Source organism: Phasianus colchicus, chromosome Z, assembly GCF_987193195.1.
Source record: "Phasianus colchicus chromosome Z, bPhaCol1.hap1.1, whole genome shotgun sequence".
In the NCBI taxonomy this organism is placed as follows: domain Eukaryota; kingdom Metazoa; phylum Chordata; class Aves; order Galliformes; family Phasianidae; genus Phasianus; species Phasianus colchicus.
This window is the reverse complement of record NC_143476.1, coordinates 20,770,003-20,797,577: the sequence shown is the minus strand read 5'-3', so window position 1 is coordinate 20,797,577 and position 27,575 is coordinate 20,770,003. Positions and strand designations below refer to the sequence as shown.

The following is a 27,575-nucleotide window of genomic DNA, read 5'->3' as shown; positions in this document are numbered from 1 at the left end:
GTCTTGCTCTTTTTCCTTAAATAAAGTTCATAACCACTAAAATATCTGTTTAGCTTGTACGATATGCTCCTACAGAGATCTCTTTAAATAGTTAGTCCAGGAGAAAGATGTTGGACCAGACTGCTATACTGATAGTGTTCATTTCAGGTTTCTTTGCTGGTAAGGAAGATGGACTTGCACTTAAGTTACTAACCTTAGCCATAACTAGATCTAAGTCATAAGGTTAAATGGGGAAGATTTGTACCCTATAACCATTTGCCACAAACCATTTTCTTTTCCACTCTTTTATTTCATATCTGGCTTACTTCCAGATTGTACTTTCCCTAGAATTTTATTTTCCTTAGAAACAACATCAAAAACGATCAAAAATGCTCTACTATATTTTATGGAAGAAATAACTCCCTTTCTATTAACTTCATCTTTTTTTTTTTTTTTTTTTTTTTTTTTTTTTTACAGAACTACTCAATAATTACTGGAGACAGTATTTTAAAAATATCTTCAAGTGCATCTTATTTGTTGACAGTCAACTAGAAAAGAGTTTTATCCCTTTCCAATTTTATCTTCTTTATTGACTGTATTACTGGTAAGTGTAAAAGCAGCTTTGGATCCCACATAACCACTTTTACATCTGACTGTGGTGTTCTGAACAGTTTCAGTTCAGCTCTAAGTAATATGAGATTTTTTGGAAAGCAGCTTAGAGTATTCGCTTAGTAGCATTTCAACATTCACAAAGAACACTTTTTTCTTCCTCTTTCTTTTAGCTTAATAGATAATATTATATATTTTTTAAAGTCATTAATAACTTCAAAGTTATTCTGTCTAAATTGCACTGTATTTGGCTGCTAATTTACATACCACAGAGCACATTATGTTTGTTTCTTTAATTATCTGAGTATGATTACATGGTAATCTGATAAAAAGACCTTATTCACTTTTCATATTTATGACCAACAGGCATATTACTTTTGTGTCAATAGGAGTTTCTCAATAGGATTTTCTCAGAGAACTTTTGAATAGTACATTCAGTTTAATTAGTTACTCTTATTTTAGAATTATGAGAACTTTTTCAACTTCTAATACTAAAATAGTATAGAAATTAAAATCAAGGAAACAAACAGAAAACATTGAAACATAAATTATTATATTCAAGCAAAATCCAAGCTATTACACTTACTACTATTATGTAAATGTTTCTCATTTTCAACATTCCAGATAAATAACCTTTGAAATTTATTTTCCCTGAGATTTTTATTTAAAACTATTCAAGCAAACCTATCTAATTCCAAATTTGGATTGTAATTAGCTCTCTAATGTTGAAAGTCTACAAGTCCATAGATAGCCCGAAATGTCTGATTATCAGTAGGTATCCTTGATCACCAATACTGGAGATAACAGATACAAAGCAGTTCCTAAATAAATCATATGATAATCTGGATAAATAAGCATGAACATCTTATAGTCAGTTTCCATATATAAAATGTGAATCTAGTATTTATTTCTGTGTATTAATATTAATATATATGAAATACTATAAATATAGGCAATATTAAAACTATATGTTATGTTATGGATATTAATTTTATATTAACTTTACACTGTGATTTTAAAAGTATCAGTTAAACTACTTAATTCCCCAAACACTCTTAATACAAACATTTTTGAAGTTATATCGAAAGCATAAAAATGCATCAGGATTTTCTAATTCCAGAATAGAAGTTTTACTTATATCCATATTTGATGGCATTTTCAAATGCAATTTTAAAAGATATAGCCAAGAGATTACATATATTAAGGATTTCTGATAATTTTAGAATCACAAAATCAAAGAATCAAAGAGGTTAGGAGACACCTCTGGAAATCATCCCCTAACCCCTTGCTAAAGCAGGTTCTCTACAGCAAGTTGCACAGGAAAGTGTCCAGATGGGTCTTGAAAACCTCCAGAGAAGACTTCATCACCTCTCTTGTTAGCCTGTTCCAGTGCTCTGTGATCATCACAGTAATTTTTTTTTTCATCATGTTCAGGTGGAACATCTTCTGTGTCTCTTTGTTCCCATTGCCCCTTGTTCTATTGCTGGACACTGAAAGGAGCCTGGCCTCATCCACTTGACACCTTCCCTTCAGATATTTATAAACTTAGATAAGATTCCCTCTCAGTCCTCTTGTTTCCAGGCAGAACAGACCCAGGTCTCGTGGCCTTTATTCATACAGGAAATGCTCCTGTATGATCCTGCATCATCTGTGTGGTCCTTTGCTGGACTCTTTCTTCAACTGAGGAACCAAAACAGGACACAACTGACCTCACCAGGGCAGAGTAGAGGGGGAGGAGAACTCCACTCAAGCTGCTGGCCACACTTTTTTTTAATGCATTCCAGGAAAACACTGGCTTCCTTGGACATAAGCCAAACTGTTGTAGACCAGGATATCTAGGTCATTCTCTTCACAGCTTCTTTCCAGTAGATCAGTCCTTAACTTGTAATGATGCATTCAGGTATTCCTCCACAGATGTAGGACTCCACACTTGCCCACATTAAACCTCATCAGATTCTTCTCTGTCCAACTCTCCTGGACCTGTCTGGGTCTCACTGAATGGCAGCACAGCCTTCTGGACGCCACTGGAGCCAATCCTCCCAGCTTCATATCACCACTAGCTACAGGCTTCCAACCAGACTTTGCACTGCTGATGACAGCCCTCTGAGCTCTGCCAGACAGTTCTCAATCCACCTCACAGTCCACTCGTCTGTCACACACCTCCTAAGCTTACCTATGATGATTTTATGGAAGGCAGTCTCAACAGCCTTGCTGAAGTTAAGGTAAACAACAGTCACTGCTCTCCCCTCATCTACTCATCCAGTCATGAAATCCTAGAATACTACCAGAGTGGTAAAGCATGATTTTCCAGTGGTGAATCCATATTAACTACTCATGATAATCTTCTTTTTCTTCCATTTGCTTTGAGATGATATTCAGAATAAGTCGTTTTATCACTTTTCTAGGGATGGAGGTGAGGCTTCCTGATCTGTACTTTTCTGGATCCTCCTTCTTTCCCCTTCTGAAGACTATGTTGATACTGTCTTTCCTCCACTCCTCGGGCACCTCTCCTGTTCTCCGTCATCTTTCAAAGATGATAGAGAGTGGTTTGGCCGTCACTTCTACCAGCTCCCTCAGCACACGTGCTTCTTGTTGGGGCCCATGAATTTGTGCACTGTCAAGTTTTGCCTAGCAAACTCTGACCAGATGTTCCTCGACAAGGAGATCTCCCTTTCTCCAGGCTGTCGCTCTTGTTTCCAGGGCCTGGGACTCCTAAGGGTCAATCTCAGCAGTAAAAACTGAATACATGATAACTCTCAAGTCACTGTGTTTTGGCTTTTTCTTCATGTGTGAATTAGTTTAAAATTGGAAAAAAAAAAAAAAAAATCAGTTTAGTAGTAGAGCTGATATTTTACTGTTTGCATACTGCTAAAACAGGTGATTTTTTTGTTGTTGTTGTTGCTGTTCAAACTAAAGAATTACCTATTTAATTTTCAAATCATATGGACCAGATTAATTCTGAAGGAGTTATGCTAGAACTTGTCTTGTGAAACTTCCATATCTGTCACACATGTTTAGTAGGACCTGGTAAATAAATGGAACCCACAGTGTCAAATGGAAAAAAAATAATCTATATTTGGAGAAGGTCATCTGAATAAGATATCACTTCAAAGAAATTTTATTTTAAATGTCCATATATATAGAATAAATCGACAAGATAAAAATATTTTATGAGTTGTCTTTGCTCATTCAGCTTGAAATTGAAATTCAGGGAAAAATACAGTGAGAATCAGTTAGCACCAAGGAAGTAAAAGACTGCAAAGAAACTTGAGATCAGAAAGAAACTATAAAACAGAACCAACATGGGATGAAACAAAAGCTACTTTTATGAATGTCCACTGTTAATAAGATAAGAAGTACCAAGCTTAAATTCTAGTAAAGTTCAGATTAGGCTTGGAAAGGGCTTTCTTACTCCAGTTAAATGTTGAGCAAATTACCTAAAAATGTTAAAAGATTGGAAGTTGGGTAGGAAATTAGATGCAGTATTCTTAGGGACAGTTCAGAAAAAGGTTCATCTGCTTTGAAGCGTTTAGTTCTTGCTTTGTGTATATGAAATTTTTGAGAGTAGTAATGTTCTTAGTAAGAAGGTAGTTTTTTTCTTAATGTTAACATGGATTTACCTACTACCTTGACAGCAACTGTTTTCTTGGGGAAAATTGTTTGTGCTTACTTCAATATATAAATAATAAATGAATGCTTAAGTAAAGAGTCTATTTGACTATGTGAAGCTGAGGTAAAATAAAAATCTAAGCTTTTTTTTTTTCCCCCAAAAAGAAATTGAGTAATATGAACATTTTGTAATATTTACTAAGGAATTTTATACTAAATTTGTGGTGGATCCTCTTAGTATTACCTGCTAGGGCTTAAAGTCAGCTAATACCTGCCAGTTAGCATCCAAGTGGAGAAGTATTCACCTGAAAAGTTTAAGAGTGAGACAGAAGCTTGGTGATAAGTATGAGAAATACACAGCCTTTGCTGCAACAGAGTGAAAACATGGCTTATATATGTTACCAGGGACAAAATCTCATTTGCTGACATTAACAGAGACTACAGAAATGGTTTTCTGTATTGTATTTCTTCAGCTATACGAAGTAATCTTTTCTTTCTATATTTTTTCTTTTTTTTTTTTTCTCTCTTCCTTTCTATCTTTCATCAAATACAATATTTTAAGACTACTGTTGTGTGTAACTTTGACAAACTGTATTCTGACAGTATCCTGTGCATAATGTCCTTATTTTTTTTCATGATTTAATGACTTTAGGACAAGCAATGACTTGTGAAAATACGTTATCTTTTTCTTAGATTACCTTTAATCTTGGCAATTAATTACCATAAATTTTGTTTAACTTTGAATAGAGATAAATTAGTTTATGTGATGTAAAGCCATTCAGAAGAATAATAGGTTAAGTACCTTGCAATTCAACATTATTTCATGTCTTGAATTTCAAAAAGAATAAAGAAAGATGACATATCTAGATATGAAAATTTATGCAAAATTACTAATTAACAGAAGGTATTTAGCTGCACCTCGAGTATCGTGTTCTGTTTTGGATACCTCACTGCAAGAAAAACACTGAGGGAACGAGGTTTGTCAGTAGTGACCTTTTCTCTTTCTGCAACCACCTGAAAAGAGACTGCAGTGAGGTGGTCAGCCTCTTCTCCCAGATAACAGTAACAGGGCAAGAGAGTGTACCTGGGAGGTTTGAGTTGGAGACTAGTAAAAATTACTTCTCAGAAAGAGTGGGGAGGCATTGCAACAGACTGCCCAGTGAGGTGAAGTCTCTGTCCCTGGACGTGTTCAAGAATGGTGTAAATGTGGCATTGAGGGACATGATTTTCTGGGTATGGTGGTGAAAGGCTGACAGTTGGACTAGATGACTTTGGAAGTCTTTTCTGACCTTAAAGTTGGTTATATGATAAGTCCATGTTCAGTCACAGACCTACAGTGCCTTTGTTATAACAGGGAACTTGTGAAATCATTTGCAAGCCTTGGAGCACCACTGTGGGTGAGCACAGGACAGGAATGGTAAGCAGGCAAGAAAAAAGTCAGAAGAGAACTGAATGTTGCTGTGGTTGCTCTGTCCATGGAAGTATGCAAGATCAGGTTGGCTGGGGCTTTGGGCAAAATGAGGAAGTGAGCAAAGTCATTTTTGTTTTGTCATTTGTATCCACAGGTAATACCAACCTGAAGGAAGAAATCTGTGTGCAAAGTGGCCATTCAAAGGGACATAGCACAGGATAGTGGACGTGGCTGTAATGAGAAATTGAAAGTGGCAAGTCAGGAGTTACTCTGTAAAAAATCCATGCAGAAAAGGTCATTTAAGACAAAAAGTGGACATGAATTTGGCAGTGCAGTCTGGAGTATAAAAAGGCATTTGCCTATTCAAATTCAACAACAAGAGCATAGCCATCAGGTCAGTACATGTGATTATTCTTTGTAATAACTACTTGGATTCTGCGTCTTGATTATTCTGTTCTTTCTGGGACTGGAGCAACTTTTGCATGTTGCCCCTATCATAGTCAGAGCCTGAAGGACTTGGGCTCTGAGGAGTAGATAAAAGAACAGGGTTCTTCCTATAGAATAGTATCAGATACATATCTTAGTCCCATTTACACTTACCTGTGGGAGGATTATAAAGAAAATAAAGCTAGTCTTCTTCATCCAGAGATGCCCTCCAGAGGTGAAGGGATGAGCTTTCACACATTGCAGCAAGGAAAACACTGAATAAGTATAACAAACATATAAATTAGAGTGAGAATGTTCTTCCTGAGAGACTGGAGAAAATGGAGATTCAACAAGATCCTGAGAAACATGCTAAAATTCTGGGGTTATCACTGCAATCTCCGGAAAATAGGACCAGATTGGCTTGACAGCTATTTCTAACATGAATGATTCTGTGTTTCTAAAATGTTACAGGGGATTAGTAAATGTGCTAGTTGAGAAAAACAAGCTTACAAGTGTACATGCTTGTGTACAAGTAGTAGAAATAATTCTGCAAAGATTAATAATTTATATATATAAATATATTGCTAATTCCATATAAGCTGCAGTTAGTAATGATGAGCTCTCAAGTGAAATTTTTGAGAGCAACTTAGAGCTTTGTTTTTTGTTCTTTGAAATATGTTTTCAGAAATGCAAAATAAATAAGTAAATAAATAAATAAATAGACAGAAAACTACAGTCTCTACTGTTGCAGCTGATCTTGCTTGATTCATGGAAGTAGATTGGCCCTTTTTTTTCTTTTTTTTTTTTAAATTAAGTATATATATTTTCCACATCTGCAGTGATATTCCCGTTATAAAATTTTGCAATGTGATTTTCCCCGGGGATCCTTTACTTTCTTTGTGCCAGATTTCAATCCTTCATACTGTTTTCTTCTCCAAAGAATAATGAGCTTCAACAAGAAAACTAATTTATCTGATTTCCTCGGTTAATGTGAATTCTTACTGTGTCAAATGTTTTTTTTTTTTTTTTTTTTTTTTCCACAGCCAATAATTTGATAGTTGATAAATTTCAGTGACAAATCAGTGGTCAGAAAGGCAACTGAAAAGACAAACAACCATTTAAAATAATGTTCATTATTGAAGAAAAAAGGCTTTCTTTCCTTTCTATGTATACATGCTCCTAATGGCTGCTAAAGACTGGTATAACAAATTAAAGTAATAGATCTGGATTTTTTTTTTTTCCTTAGCACCATCAATATATTTTCAAACTGCTTTCCTATTTGTTTAAAAAATTACTACAATTTCAGTACTTTAGTTTCTGGCTAACTTTCTGTGCTCACTATCTATCGAGCTGCTAACCTCAAAATTACAATTTTAGAAGACGAATAGGTTATTTCAAAAGGTGTTTAATACATTGAATAGTTTTATTTAGGAAGCTCAGGAATAGTCCATGAATATAACAGATTTCTTTTAATTCTAATTCTAATGCTAATACTAATACTACTAAATAATAATAATAATAATAATAATAATAATAATAATAATAATAATAATAATAATACTCTAACACTAATAGTTATTAACTGTTCTTTACAAATCAGATTCTAAATCTAAAGTCACACCCATAAAAAATTGGAGTGTACTATGTTTTATTATGCTAGTTATTCTATGTGTATAAGGAAAATATTAAAGAATTGTTGTTATAAATAGTTTAGATATATTGAAATGAGCTGCAGTTCCCCACCATTTTGAGAGAGGAAGATGAAATACAATGTTTTACTTCCCAGAGCTGGCTGTACTGCTGTTCACATCAGAGAAAAAACATCTTCACGAATATTCAACATAAGATAAAATTAATAATGTAAAATTACATTCCCAGGTATGATAATTAGGTCAAGTTGTGTGAATAGTGTTTACCTACATACTTACTATATGTGCTATTTGTTCAGTCTTCTTGTGGTCACACTTGCCCATTTCTATACATTATGAGTCCTGGGATGCCTTTAAAGCTGTTACATGTTGACTTGAACATAATATTTTTGTTGCAGTTTTTCTGACTTCTCAAAAGTCAACTGAGCCAAGACATCTGACTGCACATGTACTCTTTATGTCCAAATTAGTAAATGCTTTTGTTCCCCAGATTTACCCTTTCATGAGAATGCATACAGAATCTCAGAATTACAGATGATATAAAATAATTCTAGGAAAGGGCTTAATTTTTTATTTTATTTTATTTTTTTAAATTTTTGGATGGAGTAGGGGGAAGAACAGGGCACTGTTTAGCTTTTATCATCAATTTTGTAAGAATATCTAAGAGTGCTGCTCCAAAAGTAATGCCAACAATTTTACTGTTTTTGTTTGCAGTGTTGAAATATGAAACCTTTCAGACATAATTTAGTCAGAATATAGAAAGAATTTAATTTTAATTGAATAAACTAATATTGATTGGAGAATCTCCTAAATCTCATATTTTTTCCATGTCTTATAGGAATTTAAAAAACCTTTGGTGAACATCCATTTATTTTGTTTCCACTGTATGAAGTATTCCATCTGGCTTTTCACTTTTGCATGTTTTTTTCTCTGAATGTTTGCTCATTTGGAAATGTGGGTTTTTTTTTGTTGTTTGTTTGTTTGTTTGTTGTTTTTTAACATTTGTAATAGATTTATTATTCTAACAGAATAAGAAAAAAAATACCTAACTCCTTTCGCATATTCTGTTTCCTCCATTCTTTTCTTTCCTTGTAATCTACCTCAGCTGTGTATATATTCTGTCTGCAGACTGAGCTGTTCTACTTGTGCCTCTAGACCGATTTTTAACAATCATCTTCTAGGCCACTACACTTCAGGGTTGATTCATTAAGCTCATAGTAGATGGACTGTTATCTATAATTTTATAACTGTGAAGAGCAATAAGAATGATCTTTGTTCTCTGGGCTTTGCAGTGTTCTATGAATACTGCAAATTACAATAGTCTTGTCTGAATTTTCCAGAATCATTTATTTCTGTTAGCAAATTTCTATTCTGAACATGCTTCTGTTACTTAACTCATTCAAGATCGATTTTACTCATATGATCCTTTCCAGTTGCATTTTTAAATTGTGGAAATTAGATAAAAAGATGGTTGAAAGAAGAAATCCTGTAGGTCTGTCAGGAATTTATGATTTTTAAGCCTATAATTTCTAGATCTTTTCTCCCATTCTGGGCAGTGTTCAAGCTTTAACAAGTTGACAGCCACTGTGAATATGTAATATCTTTTAATAACACTTAGTATGCTTGTGTAGGATGTTATCCCTATTATACACTCTGCATAGGTTTTATTTAATTTTGAGAAGGAAAGACTGGGTAGTTTCTGCTCTAGAAAACTGTCTCTCCCTGGAGTTTTCCTAATGCCTCAGCAAATAATTCCATATCAGAATCTACCATATTTCTTACCAGAAAAGAACGGTGAAAAACAATAGCTGAATCTATCTACATTTCCCTTGACATTCTGATCTCCTTTTGCAGTGTTCTATGAATTAGATGCAAATGGGCTTTTTGTTGTTGGTAGTAGTGTCTTTTTTGCTTGTTTGTTTCTGCTTTCTAGTCTTGTCTTAACTTTAGTCTTAGTTTTATATTTTCTCACTGCAGCGCTCTTTCTTATTTCATCCTCCTTTCTCAAATCCTAGCAGCTTCTTTTACGTTTGCATTTTTAAAATTTCCAGTGGAGGAAGTTTGCAGTGACAGTGTTTTTGAGACAGAATGCAAAAACAAAGAGTTGGACAAAACAACTTCATACAAATTATAAACTATAATGTCAGAATAAATTAGCAGAGTACCTGAGGGGTATTATTGGCTTCTAGTATGAAAAGAAATGAATCAACAACAATCCTAGTGATATTAGACTTCCAAGAATAAATCTCTAAAAATATTTACTCTTTAAAAAAAGAAAAAAAAGTTTTGCTCAGCAATTATGGATTCTGTCAGATCATGGAAAAGATGATAAGGTTTTCTCTGGATGAGAATTATTCACCTAATGCATAACATTTCTAATAGTGCTAGTTGCTTATAGTGAAAGTTTCTTTTTAAACATACCTCATTTCCTTGATGAATGAGATGGTTTATGAGCAAGAAGTAAAAGGATTTAGTATTCTTTCTAACAGTCTTGGAAGTGTTTATCATAAATGGTTAGTAGTATTTAGCATAAATGCTAAAATTGCAAAATATTGATTTCATTTGGATCCAGCTAAATTTGCTGCAATAATTTGAGTATGGTAAATTCACACTATGTAGAAAGAAATGTATAAGCTTTTTTCCCAATTCCCAGCTGTCGTTTGACTTTATTGACTGCCCTTCCTACTCCATTATAGATAAGAAATAGAATCCTAGTGCTAAGTAATGTCCTTTGTCTTGCCAGTATTTATCAAGTACTCCTGTACTCATCTCTTCCTGGAAATACATATTCTAACTGTTTCTTTTTCTTTTAAGACTGCTTGTGAGAGAAATTTTATTTCCAATCTCTGTCATTTCAAATTAGAGTGGTCTTTACTTTTCTGTCCTGTAGCACCTCCAATTAAGCTTTCATTTCAGGTTTTTTGTTGGTGGTGGTGTTTTTTTTTTTTTGTGTGTGTGTGTGTATGTGTGTGTGTGTGTGTGTGTGTGTGTGTGTGTGAAAATCACAAAGTAGGCTGTTAAGACAGAGACAGAAGATATTTTCTGAATACATAGAAAGAGGTCTTTTTCAGAGGCTCATCTCTATTTGCACGACTAGTAACATAGTGCACTGACAGAAAAGCTAAGACCTTCATCCTTCATTTAAATTAACGTTTGAACAATGTCTTCTTTCCAGAAATCAAGTTGTATAGCTAGAGGCCAACACTAGTATACTTGTTTCTATACTGAAACAGTAAGTCAGATTTCTGGGACAAAATAAAACTTTAGATTCCCAAATAGTTGCCAGGAAGATGCAAAGGAATAACGAAAAGCATCTAATCAATGTTGCTGTTCAAGACTGCTTACTGCCCAGATAGTAGTCCTTCTGATGACCATACAGGAAACTGATTTTTCTCTTTCCCTTGTAGCTTTCTACAGGAAACCTTAATAATTCTATTACATCATCATCTGCAAATAGTAATAGCATTTTTTTCATTAGTCTTTGAAGAAATTTTGCTTAAAAATTAAATTAAATTAAAAGCAAAGGTCAGTTTAATATTCTCTGGGGAAAGAAAAAGAAAAAAAAAAAAGGAGTAAGCTTTCTGATTCTTTCAACTTGGATTTTAACTATTAAACTGTACAGACTTGGCAAGACTGCCTACTCAGTGAAATTTTATATTACTTCTTAAGTATGTACGTGGCCATGTGTATATGAATAAAATAATTTACAAAGGTATTGGCTCATTTCCAATATCTCTATAAGTAAAATATCTTCAGTATCTTCACAAGAAAGGAAAAACTGTGTTATTACATTCGTTCTAATAAATAAAAAAAAAAAGAGTACCTTTTCATTTCAGACTATAAAGCAAATATTTTCCTGCAACTTTTCTAAGCAGTCTCGGAGGAAGGAAGGCAAAAGGCATTAACCTCTACATCAAGGAAGAAATTGAGTTTGAAGATCTATCCCTGAACAACAGCAATGAACAAGCTGAAAGCCTGTGGAGAGACCAGGGAAACAAAGGGAGACATTTGGTTAGGATCTACTACACGCTGCCTGATCAAATGGAGCCTATTGATGAAGCCTTCATCATCCAGCTACAAGAAGCATCACAGTCATAGGCTTCTGTCCTGGTGGGGAACTTCAACTTCCGTAACATCTGCTGGAAAAGTGTAACAATGAGCTGTAGGCTATCCAGGAGATTCCTAGAACGTCTCAAGGATAAATTCCTAAGCCAGGTAATAGACAGCCCCACTGTGGGGGAATGCAGTGCAGGACTTGTGGCTCACCAACATGAGTGAATTACTGGTGACATCAGGATTGGAAGCTGGCCGGGCCTTGGCAACCATGCAGTGTTGGAGTTCACACTCCTGAGGATTATCAGACAAAGATTAAAAGGCTAAGTTTTAGGACAGCCAAATTCCAGCTCCTCAGAGAGCTAGTCAACAAATCCCTCTAAGAAACTGTTCTCAAAGACAAGGGAGCACTGTAGAGCTGGCAGATTTTTAAGGAAGCTTTCCTTAGGGCACAAGAGGTCTCCATCCCCAGGGGTAGGAAGTTAGGAAAAGAAGACAAGAGACTAGCATGGCTGAAACAGGATCTGCTGGTCAAACTGGAGAGCAAGAAGAAAACGCACAGGCAGTGGAAGCAGAGACAGGTAGCCTAGGAGAAGTACAAGGATGCTGTTGGCTGTGTAGAGATGGAGGCAAGAAGACCAAGACGCAAACGGAACTGGACTTGGTAGGAGATATAATAAAGAACAAGGAAGACTTCTATAGGTACATCAACCAGAAAAGGAAAGTCCAGTCCTGGGCAAACCTCCATAGTGAGCAATAGGTAGGCGATAGGTGGTAACCACAGACAAGGAGAAAGCTGGGGTACTCAAAAACCTTTTTGCCTCAGTCTTCACTAGTGACTGCTTTATAAACAGCTCTCAAGCAAATGGTTCAGAAGGTGGGAACTGGAGGAGCAATGCCCCACCTGCTGTAAGATAAGATCAGATTTGTGTCTGTTTGAGGAAGCTGAACATTTGTAAGTCCTTATAAGATGCATCACAGAGTCCTAGGGGAATTGGCTGATGGAGCCACCAAGACATTCTCAATGATGTCTGAAAAGTCACAGAGGTCAGGTGGAGTCCCTGATGACTGAAAAAAAGGCAAGATAGCACCCATTTTTAAGAAGAGTAGAAAGAGTGACTTAGGTAACTACTGAGCTGTCAGCCTCACCTCAGTGCTGGGGAAGATCATGGAGCAGATCCTCCTGGAAGATATGCTATGGCATATGAAAGACAGGGAGGTGACATGGGACAAGCATCATGACTTCACTAAGGGCAACCAACCTTGTCACTTTTTATGGTGGCATAACTGCATCAGTGGACAATGGAAGAGCCACTGATATCACCTGTCTGGACTTCAGTATGGTGTTTGACATGATCCCGCGTAACATCCTTCTCTCCAGACTGGAAAGATAAGGGTGGACTGTTCAGTGGATGAGGAAGTGTTTGCAAGATCATATCTAGAGAGTGATGGTCAATGGTTCGATATCCATGGATGGAGATCATTGAAAAAGTGGTGTCCCCCATGGGTCAGTAGTGGGACCAGTGTTCTGTAACATCATCAATGACATCAACAGTGGATTCGAGTGCACCCTTAGCAAGTTTGTGGTTGACATCAAGCTGTGCGATCGACACAACCAAAGGACAGGATGACATTCAGAGAGACTTGGAGAGGCTTCAGCAGCGGGCTCAGGTGAACATCATGAGTTTCAATAAATTCAAATGCAGTATCTTGCACCTGGGTTGTGGCTAGTCCCACTATTAGTACAAGCTGGCAGATATATGGACGGAATACCTGCAGAAAGGACCTGGAGGTACTTTCTGGAGGTGGAGAGCAAGCTGGACATGAGTTAGCAATGTATCCTTGCAGCCCAGAAAAATAGTTGTATCTTGAGCTGCATCAAAAGAAGCATGGCCAGCAAGGTGAGGGAGGTGATCCTGCCCCTCTGTTCTGGTGAGACCTCACCTGGAGTACTGCGTCCACATGTGGAGTCTTCTGTACAGGAGGGATGTGGACCAGTTGGAGCACATCCAGAGGAAGGTCACAAAAATGATCCAAGGAATGGAACACCTCTCCTGCGAGGTCAGGCTGAGAGAGCAGGGATTGTTCAGCCAGGAGAAGAGAAGGCTCCAGAGAAGCCTGATAGAAGCCTGTCAATATCTAAAGGCAGGCTATAAGAAGGAAAGGGATAGATTAGTTAGCAAAATCTATTGTGATAGGACAGGGGGAAATGGTTTCAAACTAAGAGAGGGGAGATTTAAATTGCATATAAGGAACAAAGTTTTACACTAAAGGTGGTGAAGCACTAGCATGCCCAGAGAGGTGATGGGTGCCCATGCCTGGAGACATTCAAGTTCAGGCTGGCACTGAGAAACCTGATCCAGCTGCAGGTGTCCCTGTTAATTGCTGGGGAGTTGGACTAGATGGCCCTTAAGGGTCTCTTTGAATGCAAATGGTTCTATGATTCTATGATTCTGCTTTTGTTCTGATATGGACTTAATAACCTACAACCTCAAAATGTATCAGTTGATCCTTTATGCTCATTATTGCAGCCTAACATTTTTTTTTTTTCCCTGCAGATTTTTTTCAATTGAAGTCTAATGTGCTTAGATACTGTTTTTTAACTGTAAACTTAGGAGTAGTTACTAAAATGTCATTTGATGACCTTCTGTCCTTATTCATAAGTAGAACAATGTTTTAATGTCAAAATTCAGATTCATTGTTTCCTGAATTTCTAGATTGTTACTAAAAAATCTGTTGGAAAAAGATCTCACTTTTAAAATCATTCTTTAAATAGAACTTTAAAAATATATTTTTAAAACATATCTGTTGTTATAACACTTACTTGCTGATTCTATTTTAATTACAGACAGACTCCAGCTCCCTGCTGAAGTTCGGAATTAGAACCACAGTCATGTTTCCATTGACATAATCACATTCCAGCTACTGCAAAAAGAAGCAAATGTGTATGTCATTGGTTAACACTAACTTATGCACATAAATATTCTGTATTTCTAAAGTTAAATAATTGCAGTATCTTCTTTCAAAAGTTTTCAGATATCTCCATGATATATTTGGAGTTGACAGAATGGTTTTGACTGAAGAAGATATAGCTGTTTCTCTATCTCCCAGTTCTACTGTTTCTTTCTTTTCTTTTCTTTTCTTTTCTTTTCTTTTCTTTTCTTTTCTTTTCTTTTCTTTTCTTTTCTTTTCTTTTCTTTTCTTTTCTTTTCTTTTCTTTTTTTTCTTTTCTTTTCTTTTCTTTTCTTTTCTTTTCTTTTCTTTTCTTTTCTTTTCTTTTCTTTTCTTTTCTTTTCTTTTCTTTTCTTTTCTTTTCTTTTCTTTTCTTTTCTTTTCTTTTCTTTTCTTTTCTTTTCTTTTCTTTTCTTTTCTTTTCTTTTCTTTTCTTTTCCTCCTCTAATTAAACACAGGAGCATATAAAAGTACTTTTCTCTTTCAACTTTCTAAACATTCTAAACATTCAGTGGAAATGTTTTCTGGAGCTAAGACAAAAAACATGAGAGAGTAAATGGAGTGTAAAGTAGTGTGAAATGGTTTGAAACAGCAATAAATGAAAAAAAAGAGTTGGGTTTTATGGATTCCTTTTTTAGTGAATGTGAAGTAAAGCAGCATCTTTCTTAGAGCACTCTTCCCAAATCCTAGTTAGGATTGTAAAATAATTAAAAAATAATAATAATAATAAACAACTATATATTTAACCTTTCAGTTCTGCTTTAACCTGACTAGCTTCATTAAATAATTAAATGTCATGAGACAGATACATCAGGAGAGATGGAGATGATTTTAAAATACTTGGTGGCTAATGGATGATGGGAAGACACTTGTTTCAGTACAACAAGTGAATTTGATAAATAAATGAATCAAATACAAAACTGTTCAGTACTATGTATGAACTTCTTGAGTTCTTCATTACAGTTCTAAGAATCTTAAAGTACAGACTAAATTTTAAAGAGGTAGCATTTAATTTTCAGAGATGCAGAACGTATTTCTATTCTAATGAAGTACGTTCTGAAGCTTATGTATTTTTCTAAAAACAAATTGTGCCCTCATGAGTCGTATTCAGTTTTTAACTTGTCAGTGACATCTCTAAAAAGAGTGAGATAATTTAAAATGCATTTTGCACATTGATTCCTTATTAAAAAAAAAAAATCACAACAAAATGACAACACCAAAGCAAACAAACAAACAAAAAACCCACAAATTATCTTTTCAATATATTTTAGAGAAAAGTACTACAGTTCTTGAAATTGTTCTTTGTAATCATATATGACAATTTCAAAGTTGTCATACATGATGTTTTTTCCACACTTAAATATTACAGAAATAAATTGCAGGATTAAGACCAAAAGATAAATTTATCTATGAGAGTTTTTAACTCATTGATTAAAATAGTAATAAAAAAAGTTTTGTTTATTGGCTAGGAGTGAAAGAAGGTGAAATGCTTCTCTTTCAAAACCAGCATTACTTCCAATTAAATACTAGTTTTTTTCCACTCCGGTAGCATCAATGCTGCTGCAATTTGATGATCTGTGAAATAATGTCAGTCATGACTTCTTAGTGGCCTGTCCCCACAGTGGTACTGACTTGCTTATCTGGAAACTAGGGGGACAAAAAAAAAAAATCTAAATGCCATTTTCAGAGCAGTATTTTGAACCAAAATGGCTCATATACAATGAGGTCACCCAGGTACTCCTGATCAGCATCTGTCTTTCAAGGAATGTAAAGATTTGGCATCCTGAATAGATTACTATGTGTTCCCTGTGAATTTTTATACATATATATGTGTGTGTGTGTATATATATATATATATTTATACATGCATACACACACACACACACACACACACACACATGTATATGTTTTTGGCCAAAGCTTTTTGATATACTTAACAGGAATAATCAAAGCTCTACTTCTAGCTGATAATTTGTCTGGCGTCCTTCTTTTGCCTGTTTTACAGACGAATGACAGAAACACACAGAGGCATTCTCAGAATTCCAGTGTTTAAGACTATGTTAGTTCTGGATAATTTTGATTGTGTGGGAGAGGGCTAGTCATTCTTCAGGTACCTTTAAGAAGGCAGAACTCTGCTAACATACAAGATCTGTCATGAAGAATGAAGCCCAGGTTTCTCAGGATCACGAGAATTTTTTGAGTTGTGTAGTGTTCCTTCTATTTAAACAGCATGGCTCATTTCACAATGGCAGATGGGAGATTAAATGAAGCACAGGAAATCTTGTCTGTCACTGACTAATGGATTAGAAGGGAAATTTTCACTTCTCTTGTGTTACTTATCAAACATGAGTTTTGTCAGACTTATTCTCAAAAATGGACATCTGACAGCTGCATAATGTACATTTTTAAAATGCTTGAACTATGTAATCACATAAGCATTTTGTATCAAACTTGTCATTCTTGGGCTGCACGTTTATACTGTAAACTAAATGTCAAACACTAGAACGCTGTTATAGAAAAGGATGTGAAACTGCTGAAATGCAAGACAGAATGGTGCATATTCTTATTAATGACAAAACAAACAAACAAACAAAAAAAAACCATTATGAAAAGACATATTGTTCACTAACAGAAGTAGGTAACGGGGTTCCTAATTTCTTCTTAAGTACCATGACTACTACAGATTTGACTATGGAAAATCAGTACATGAAAGAAGTGAATCCTTGTGGTTTTAATAAAGTATGATTCAGGGTAATACAAAATCTGATTTCTTAAATAATGTTATTGCAGATTTAGAAAAACCTAAAGCACATAAGCCATTTCTGAATAAATTAAATCCAGTTGAGCAGTTAGAGAAAGATAATTTCACTGCAAGTGTCAAATCTCAGATGCAACCTCATTTTTTAAACAGTTTTACCTTATGAAATGGTTCTTGCAAATTATTTAAATCTTACTCTTTTCCATTTTGGTTTCAGATTATTTGTGTCACTCTATACCAAATAATCAGTATGTTTAGAAATATAGTCTATTCAGTGTGCATATTTACAAAGTTATGTTGCATGTATTTAACACATCAGATATTTTCCTTGTTTATGAAACAGTTGTTTAAGAAACACAGTATGCAATGGCAGCTGATTTACAACTGTTTTTTGTGTCTTCTTGTTGGCTATGGCTTCTTATGAACTCTCATCTTATACAAACAGCAACGAATGATCTTCCCTGGCATCAATTCTCACATTGACGGTGATACTCCCCTAGAATCCTTAGCTTGTTCTTTGTTACTAAAAAATTAAAGTTTACATTAAAAATGTGGTTATTTTAGCTAATCCTGTCTTGCTGCAGATGGAACCAACTACACTATACACTTCGTTTATAAAATAGAAACAGAAGTGAATATACTATCATAATATAGATATAATTTAGTAATTTAACAGTGACTTAACAAATTGGAGATAGCTGGATACACTTGATCATTTATTTTGTAGAGAATAAACACACAGATATAGGAGGCCCTCCTGCTGAGAGGTTCAGAGTGGACCCTCACACTTCATAAACTCCATGAACCATAGAGACAAGTAGCCTACGTGCAGCTGGATCCACTCCTAGTCCCAGACGTGGTCAGTACTTTAAGCCTAAGGGATTAAACATGCACAGTCAAACTCAGACGTGATTTTAGTGAAGCTAACAAAGCCTAAAACAAGCTATTAGTCACTTACCAAGGATTTGTATTGATAAGGTGTCTAAACATCAAGGTGTAAAGGATTTCTGCACGTAATCTTGAGAAGCACCCCTGCTGGAGGAGAGATCCTGTTATGCAGCCAATTGCTATGCATGATGCTTAAAGGGGCTTTTGAGCTGTTCACTATCTGTGGGATAATATCATTGACTAATAGCCATAGATCCCTTTTAGATACATGCTCAGTCAGTCCTCAGCTGCTGAACTGGGAATCTGCTCTCAGTTATTTCTGCTCCCCCTTAGTTTGAGGCAGATTGGGGTCTTTATCGTACTGTGGCTTATTGCCTTTCCATGCGAGGCCAGTCTGGATGAGAGAGCTGAGTGGGAGTGTGGATGGGGCAGGGAGAGTGCATCTCCACACATCTAAATTGTTCTTTCTTTGCTTTTCCACTTTAAATCATTTGTTTCGCTCTCCTTTGCTATTTTCCCAAATATTCTCATAGTTAAGAATCAAGAATATAATTAGCAATGCACAGATTTGAATCTGAAACTCAGGTAGAGGTTACCAATGGACTATAACAAAAGAAAACAATATCCTGACTTTAAAAATGTACCTTTAGAAAAGCACAGATCTTATTACTCAACAAAATTTCCCCATGGGATTAAAAAAATAATATTTTTTTAAAAAGTTCTTAATAATTACAAGGTTGAAAAGAGATATTCCCAGTCCTTCTTTTTCTATATTATTTCTGCCCTCTCTACTTCTTTCTTCCATTAGAAAATCTAAGAAAATTTGTAATCCTTAGTTTCACACACTTTGGTGACCAGCGTTATGAATTTTTTTTTTCTCAAGTACCTCATCTAACGGAATAACTCACAAATGAGTTATAAATAAATCTTCTGTATCCTAAAAAATGCAATCAATTAATTATTATTACACAAAACACGAAATTATCATTGCAAAACTTAATCTGTGATTTACTGACAGGATTAATTTAATGTAATTCATTTTTTTACCATTAATCTAAAAACTGCATTCTGAATAAAGCTGATGAAAATCAGTTTAAGAAGTTAAAAAATACAATGATCTCACCTCCTGCTAGTGGCAACAGAATAATTCAAAACTAATTATAATGACGCTCTTGCAACTAAATATTTTGGTCACTCTGAAAATAATGCTTTCTCTGTATTTCCATGGAAACTACAGACACAAAGACACAAAGATACACAATAACACCACTTGGTAGAGCAAGTTCCCACCTTCAAAGCCCTTGCATGTTATTACTCCTTGCTTTATCTTGCCTCTTCTTGCCTTATCTTGCCATAGCTCTGGCTGTCAACACAGCTGTCCTGCATTCTCCATTCCTCCGCTGACATAAATAAAGGCTTGCTCTTCCCAGCAGGTCTTACAAAACCCAGTCTAGAACGTACTTGCTTGGCATGAAGGGAACTGTGATGGTGGAAAATCTGGGCATGATTGGTGGAAAATGAATCCAAATCTGTAATCTTCATGGGGAAAAATTCTGGACAGTTTTCAGAGAATGTTCTGAGAATCTACTTCGTTTGTAAAATGGTTTCAGAAAAGTCAGGAGTAGGAATCTGAGTGCTGGAGCCTTCATGAAGAAGAATAACAACATGGAGGCAATAACAATGCATTATACACAGATACTTCAAGCAGTGCCTTTGAGCAGAAACTAAGCAATGTTTCCCAAAACTGCTGATTTAGCAATAGCTATGATTAAGGCTGTTTTCCATGAACTACCAAAGTAAACCCTCCTAGAAGACTAGAAGAATTTATACCAGCAGTGTATCCTCACTTCTCTGTTGTGATGCTTATCTGCAAGTTCCATAATCAGTATTTTATTGTGTGCTATATATTTATTTCCCCTTACTATTTTCCTATATGAATTTTCATCTGCCTTAAAAGAGACAAGGTTTCTTTTCCTCTGAGATGTCATCTTACATAAAGCATGAAGTGCTTTGTAAATTCTTAGCACAGTATTTATTTCAATCTTATGTTTATATTTTATAACTGTGAAATTTATGTTCCACCAGACCTTAAAATTCATAAAATAGAACGTCTCTGTATAGCACATGTCCATTGAAATTGTCCTAGTGATCATCAGAGTGCTGCAGGTTCTCTTATCGTAACTAGTTGATTGTTTTTTTAGTCACTTCCACTTTTTCTAATAAGTAAAGTAGAGATTTAAGCTTCTTATGCCACTAACTGCACTGTTTAGCCACATATTCTGACCTCCCTTTAGCATAAAATATTTCAATCTAGTGAATCTTCGTATTTGCAGGAGATAATTAAATATTTATATAGCATTGCAGAAATTTAATCTAAATATTTAATTAACACATTCATTAAGTTTTCATTGTGAATATTTTAAGCTTTAATAATTTCTTTATTGTTAAGTATTTCAAATTGTCTTAGCTAATGAAGACAATTAAACATACTTAATGAAACCTTATGTGAAAATCAATTTATTTAAAATCAGTTACAGGCAGTATCATGATACATTTAAGATAACATGATAAATGTGATAATGCTTTGATTGGTTTAATCTGCAATTGCATTAATATACTACACTGAAATTAGCTTTGATAAAGTTGACAATTTTAATATCAGATGCTGAGGACAGCTGTACAAAGCTGCTATAAAATGCACAAAAGTTTAAGTGAGTATCAGTCTCATCACTTCACTCTTGGATATGCAGAAAGAAGGTGCAGAAAATGACAAAGAACACTTGTTCCTTATTATCATTTACCCTTCTATCTCTCAAGAGTTTTAGTAAAGAAAATCAAATGGTCTATCCAATTGGGAAAATGAGTTGGAATATTTGAATATAAAATACTGTCCATAAAATAGCTTTATAAATTACTGCCTAATAAAATAAATAAATAAATAAAAATTAACAAGAACATACTTAATATAGTGGATGAAGGAAAGGAATAAATAGAAATGTCTACTTCAAATAATTAAAAATAAAACTACTGAAAGTCAATGACTTTTCAGGAATTTTTTATTTTATTTTATTTTATTTTATTTTATTTTATTTTATTTTATTTTATTTTATTTTTAATTTCTAAGTAGCTTTAGAAAGTTATTCAAAGAAAAGCTCAGAATGACAGAATTTCAGGGGGTGGAAGGGACCTTGAGGAATCATTGAATTTAATCCCCTGCTAAAGCAGGTAAAACAGCACAGATCACACAAATAGGCATCCAAATGGGTCTTGAATATCTCCATAGAGTGAGACTCCACAACCTATCCAGCCAACCCGTTCCAGTGCTCTCTCATCCTCACAGTAGAGAAATTCTTCCACATATTTGTGTGGAACTTCCTATGTCCAAGTTTTTGGCCACTGCTCCTTGTTCTATCACTAGTCTGGTCTCATCTAATTGTGCCCAACATTTTAGATATTTATAAGCATTGATCAGATCTCATCTCAGTCCTTTCTTCTCCAGGCTGAATAGGCCCAGGTCTCTCAGCTTTTCCTCATATGGGAGATGCTTCAGGCCCATGACCATCTTTATTGCCCTATTCTGAACTCTAAATGATCCCTGACAGCCTAAACACGAAGTTGATTTGGATCTACCCGTAAACTATCATCTTTGTCAACAACAATTAACACCTTGAAATTATATCTCCTTATAAAACCATAAGCTAAACACTGTTTACCTCAGTGTATGAACTGAACTTTGGTATGCAAGTGTACAGTTGGTCAATGTACTAAATGTTTCTAAATAGAAAACTACACTAGCTTATAATAAGAAGGGGAAAATGTTAACATAGGTCCTCCTGAAGGACATGTTTGGGACATGTGAAATCAGAAGGTGATCTGAGACAGCCAGCATGGCTTCATCACAGGCAGACTATGCCTGACCAATCTGGTGATTTTCTATGATGGAGTGATGACATCAGTAGACAAAGAAAAAGCAATTCTCATCATCTACCTGAATTTGACGTGGTCCTGCACCACATCTTTACCTCTAAATTGGAGAAGTATGGATTTGAAGACTGGACTATCTAGTAAATAAAGTGTTGGTTGAATGGTTGCAGAGAGAGGGTTGTGGTCAGTGGTCCTATATCCAGGTGGAGGCCAGTGATAAATGGTGTTCCCATTGGTGACACCAAGGACATTGGTGTCCTCCAAGGATGTCCTGGGGCATCTTCAACATCTTTATCAAGGATGTAGAAAGTGAAATATAATGCACACTCACCAAGTTCCCTAATGATACCAAGCTAAGTGGTGCAGCTGACACAACAGAAGGAAGGGGTGCCATCTAGAGGCACCTGGACCGTCTTGAAAAGGGGCTCATCTTAAACTAATGAGGTTCAACGAGGCCAAGTGCAAGGTGTTGCACATGAGTCGAGGCAATCCCAGGTCTGAGTACAGACTGGGAGAAGAACTAGTTGAAAGTAGCCCTGCTGTGAAAGACTTGGGAGTTCTGCTGGACAAAAACCTAGAAATGAGCCAGCAGCATGTGCTTGTGGCCCAGAAACCCAACAATATTCTGGGCTGCATCAAAAGAGGAGTGGCAGCAGGGAGAGGAAGAGGATTTTCCACCTCTACTCTGCTCTTGAGATGGCCCATCTAAAGTACTGTATCCAGATCTGGGGCCCCAGCACAAGAAGATTTTGGAGCTGTTAGAACAGGTCCAGAGAAGGGCCACAAAGATACTCAGAGGGCTGAAAAAAAAAAAAAAAAAAGCCACAATAAAATGTAGAGCCAGGTGGCTTGTTTAGCTTGGAGAATTGGAGGGGCTCCAGGTAGAAGACATTCAATCCTTCCAGTACTTGAGGGGAGTTTATAAACAGGAGAGAGACTGACTTTGTACACAATGTGACTGTGACAAGACAAGAGGGAACTGCCTAGAAAGAAATTCTTTACCTGGAGTGTGGTGAGGCCCTGGCACAGGCTGCCCAGGAAAGCTGGATGCGCCATCCCTGGAGATGTTCACTGCCAGGTTGGATGGGGCTCTAGGCAGCCTGATATGATGGGTGGCAATCCTGTCAACAGCACAGAGGTTTGGAATTGGATGATCTTCAAGATCTATTTCAACCAAAGCTATTCTATGATTCCATGATTCTATGTGTTATGTCTCTGACCTGTACTTTCTTATCAGAAAAAAAAGTATTAAATATATTTATCTTGTGTGGCATTCTTCTTGCTGAACTGAAATGTGCTGTAAGGCACAACACAATGAAGTTCAATAAGGTATTGAGATAAGGAGGATGATGTCTGGGAGTTTTTCTGATATGTTTTAGGTATGATTTTATGTACTAAGTTGTAAAGGAAAGGGAAGATAACGTATGACAGATCTTTGTCATATAAAGATATTTTACTTTTATCTGTATGTGAGTGTGTAGTCCATATCCTTGCCCTTTTTCTGATGTTTTCTTATGGTGGTCCTGTCAGTAACAAAATCCTGGTACTAAATTAAAGTAAGGAATGGCCCTTCAAAATATTTTAGTGTCAAGACCTATACATGTCTTTTGAGAAATACACTAAGCTACTTGTCATCCTGGAAGAAGTTTAACTCATAGAACATTTTTTTTTTTTTTAAGTATAACCCAATTTTAGCAATCACTAAGAAACACAGTAATAAAAGTTGAAGTGAACAAGATTTTTCTGTTTGGAAAATAAGAAACATGCCCTATCATATTCATGGCCTTCAAATAATAAATATTCTTTTACATTAAACAGACCTTATTATTCTGAGCTCTGATAAAACCAACATATCTCATTATTTTAGGTTATGAGAAAAGAAAAAAATCAGTTCATGTAAAATGTAAGGTTCTATTTACAGTGCTTTACATTTCAAGAAACTATGGGATTTTTATTTTTGCTGCCTTTCATGATGTGTTTACTGCAGTATGCTAAGCAGAATGTGGAGAATATTTGTGATGGTATAGAGTAAGAGAAAGTACTGGCATTCAGTTTCACATCTTAATTCACACTTCTAAACCTCATTTTATCCATCCTGCTCTATATTTTGGAGCAAGAAATAGGGTCTAGGGTTGAGCAGATCAAATTTTCCTGGGCCATTATGTCCTCAGAATTGTTTAGCTGATTGTACAGTATCACATATATCCAGAAGAGTGCCTACATTTGTTAGCAACAAAAGGAACCACTGGAATTACAATTGAGTAATTACAATTGAGAGATAGGAGAGACAGAACTGAGTTATCTTTAAAGATCATTCCTGACTTGCTTTTACTATTAATGCATCCCTTTTTAGTATCCATGATCATATGTTTCCAAGAGTTTTTTGTTTTTTGTTTTTTGTTTTTTTTCCTGATAAAGATTCTTGTAGGATAAATGCAGCAGGACATGTGTTTGTAAATCAGTTACAGTATATCAGTGAGACTGTTTTCCTAGAAATGTAACAAGTCTTCATGTTACACATCTAGGGGACAGCTTTGTACAAAAATAAATAAAAAAAAAAATAAAGCAAATTCAAAACAAAGCCAAAACAACTACACACACACACACACACAAAAAAAAAACCTACTACATTAACCAACCAAACAAAAAAAGAACAACAAATCCTAGTTCTATTGTTTTCTGGATCTTACCTGTCATTTTGGTGTGTATTACAAAGATGCAGAAGTGTGTCTAGAAGAAAGTGATGAGGGTGATCAGAGGCGTGGATCACCTCTCCTGTGAAGAAAGGCTGAGGGAGATGTGCTAGTTCAGCCTGGTGAGGAGAAGGCTCCAGGGAGAGTCCACCATGGCATTTCGGTACTTAAAGGGAGTTATAGACAAAAGGGAAAACATTTTTCACATGAGTAATTAGTGACAGGACAAGGGGGAAGAGTTTTAAGGGGAGAGATTTAGGTCTCTCCTCTTAGTTGTCAAGAGGAAATTCTTTACTCAGAGGGCACTGAGGCCCTGGCAGAGCTGCCCAGAGAAGTTGAGGGTGCCCCATCTTTGGAGGCGATCAAAACAAGGTTGGATGGGGCCCTAGGTGATCTGATCCAATGAGAGGTAACCCTGCCCCTGGCAGAAGAATGGAGCTTGATGAATCCTGAAGTCCCTCCTAACTGTGCCAGTATATACAACCCATCTTGTTGGCAGCTTTTCCCACACACCTTGCCAGGCCTTGACTGTTGCTCTTTTTTTCCAGGCAGTCCAAATGGCTTCTACATGCTTTACTCTCCACTCACAGACTGCAAATGAGCACTCTCACTGACTGAGATTTGAATATTTGATATGTCTGTTTATTCTACCGAAGCAATGCAAACAGCAGAAGCCAGAAACAGGAACAGACAGCCATGTGAAAAGTAACAGGGCATTTGCAAGCATGGATATTGCTGAATTTTGAATATATGTAACAACAGAAATACACCGTCAGTGGAATATTCTGTTTTCTTGGGCTGTGTGTGATGTCAGTGGATAATTTGGTGCTATGCAAGTGCCAAGATAACATGCCAGTGTACCAGTAATAGCTTAAAGTGAGTGAAGAAGATCACTGAATGTTCACTGCATCACCTCTTGAATCTCTTTCTGAAAATAAGAGTGACATAGTGGAGACTGGATTGGATGCTTTGTACAGTAACTGGGTGAGAATAGAGAATAGACTTGCTTTAAATATATAACCATGGCCAACTAATGTAACAACAGTTTTCTACAGAGTTTCATAGAACAACCTTTCTATTTTAACTGAAATATTAAATGAAGTTTTGACAGGCTAAGATGAGAGAGACTTTCTTTTGCTGGCAGTACTTTCTGTTAATTGCTAGTAACATTAAAGAAGATTATAATCCAGTAATTCATAAACCTTGAGTGAAAATAAATATTTTGACAGGTAAAAATATCCAGTAATTTTCAAAAGCTTCTAAAGTCATTCCAACTTTGTCTTTTTTTTTTTAGATTCTTTATTTTCCTTGTGGAAGCCTTTGGTTTTCATATATGGAGTACAACAAAAACTGAAAATGCTTTCTTCAGTTCACAGTCAACTTTCTGTAGAAGCACACTGAGTTATTTGTTGTGTTTTCTGGTTAGTTCTAGCAGTTGATACATATATAATTGATATAGTTCTTTTAGTTTTTTTTTTTTTCTCTGAAATACGGATTTGGATTTATTTTTTTTTAATAATTGAAAATTTATCTCTAAAAATTGTGTTTGAAAATAGTTACATCTACATTTATAAATCAGGTCAAGGTGTTGTTTGAATTTACAAATTTTTCTCTTTTGGAGCACACAATTTAGTAATTGAGTAATTAGGAGCACACAATTTAGTAATATCCCATAAAGATATGGGAATATCTTTACTCATTTATTCTGATATTGAAATTACCATAGTGAAATTAATCAGACTTGAAGCAAAGATACTGCAGTCAAACCCAACATTACTTTCACGGGATCCTGAAAGAAAAGAAAGGATCCCAGCAATTTGTGCTACTTAACCATTTAGCCTGATGTCCAGTGCAAACTGCCCTGATTGTTTGTCTCTAACAATAGCTTAATATGGATAACGTGTATTAGAAATTACTTATTTGTGATAGTGTAACTTTGCTTAGGACCAGCTTCATCCTGCACAGTGCAACCTACAAAACATCTCTGATTTAGGTTGTAGAGACATAGAATAGCCCCAAAATACAGAGTATCATTATAATGCTGTTTCTTCTGTAAGATGAGTAGAAACTTTAACCTGCCTCCCTTTCATTAATGACTTGAGTCAGCAAGGGGTATTACTGTTTTCATGACTGTTTCTCAGCACCCCTGAGGTGCTTTAATGTTGGAAGAAGAGTATTTCATAGTATTGTTATTGTCTTTTTATGAAAGAAATTTCTGAAGACAGGAGTTTGTTGTTTCTTATTTTCACTAGAAACTCCTGAATGAAATGGGAATGACTTGTGCATTTTTTAAATGAAAAATATTTCTCTTACCAGTTTCTGAGCAGCACAGAATATGCAAATGTCCTGCTTTCAGCTGAGACAGAGTGATTTTCTTCATAGTGTCTGGAATGAGGCCATGTTTCAGCTTTAGGAGGAAAACAATGTTGATAACACTATGATGTCATAGTTGTTGCTGAGCAGCACTGCAGTAACCTAAGGATGTTTCAACTTCTTGTTTTGTCCTGCCAGCGAGGGAGCTAGGGAGGCACAAGGATGTGGGAGGACACAGAAACAGGACAGCTGACTCACACTGACCAAAGGGATATTTCATCTCATATGACATTGTGTGAAACTATAAAACT

The 27,575-nt window shown here is 35.6% G+C and overlaps 1 long non-coding RNA gene across 2 annotated transcripts; it reads right to left on the bottom strand.

The window, feature by feature from the left end:
• Positions 1-18,149: 18,149 nt before the first annotated feature.
• On the bottom strand, positions 18,150-27,367 carry LOC149912686 (uncharacterized). Of its 2 annotated transcripts, XR_016462268.1 has the most exons (5): positions 27,265-27,367; positions 24,949-25,117; positions 23,261-23,379; positions 18,405-18,478; positions 18,150-18,320 (listed from the first exon to the last, which is right to left on the bottom strand). It is a non-coding gene; the product is annotated as an uncharacterized LOC149912686 (long non-coding RNA). The 2 variants fall into 2 exon arrangements; XR_016462267.1 differs by lacking the exon at positions 23,261-23,379.
• Positions 27,368-27,575: the final 208 nt, after the last annotated feature.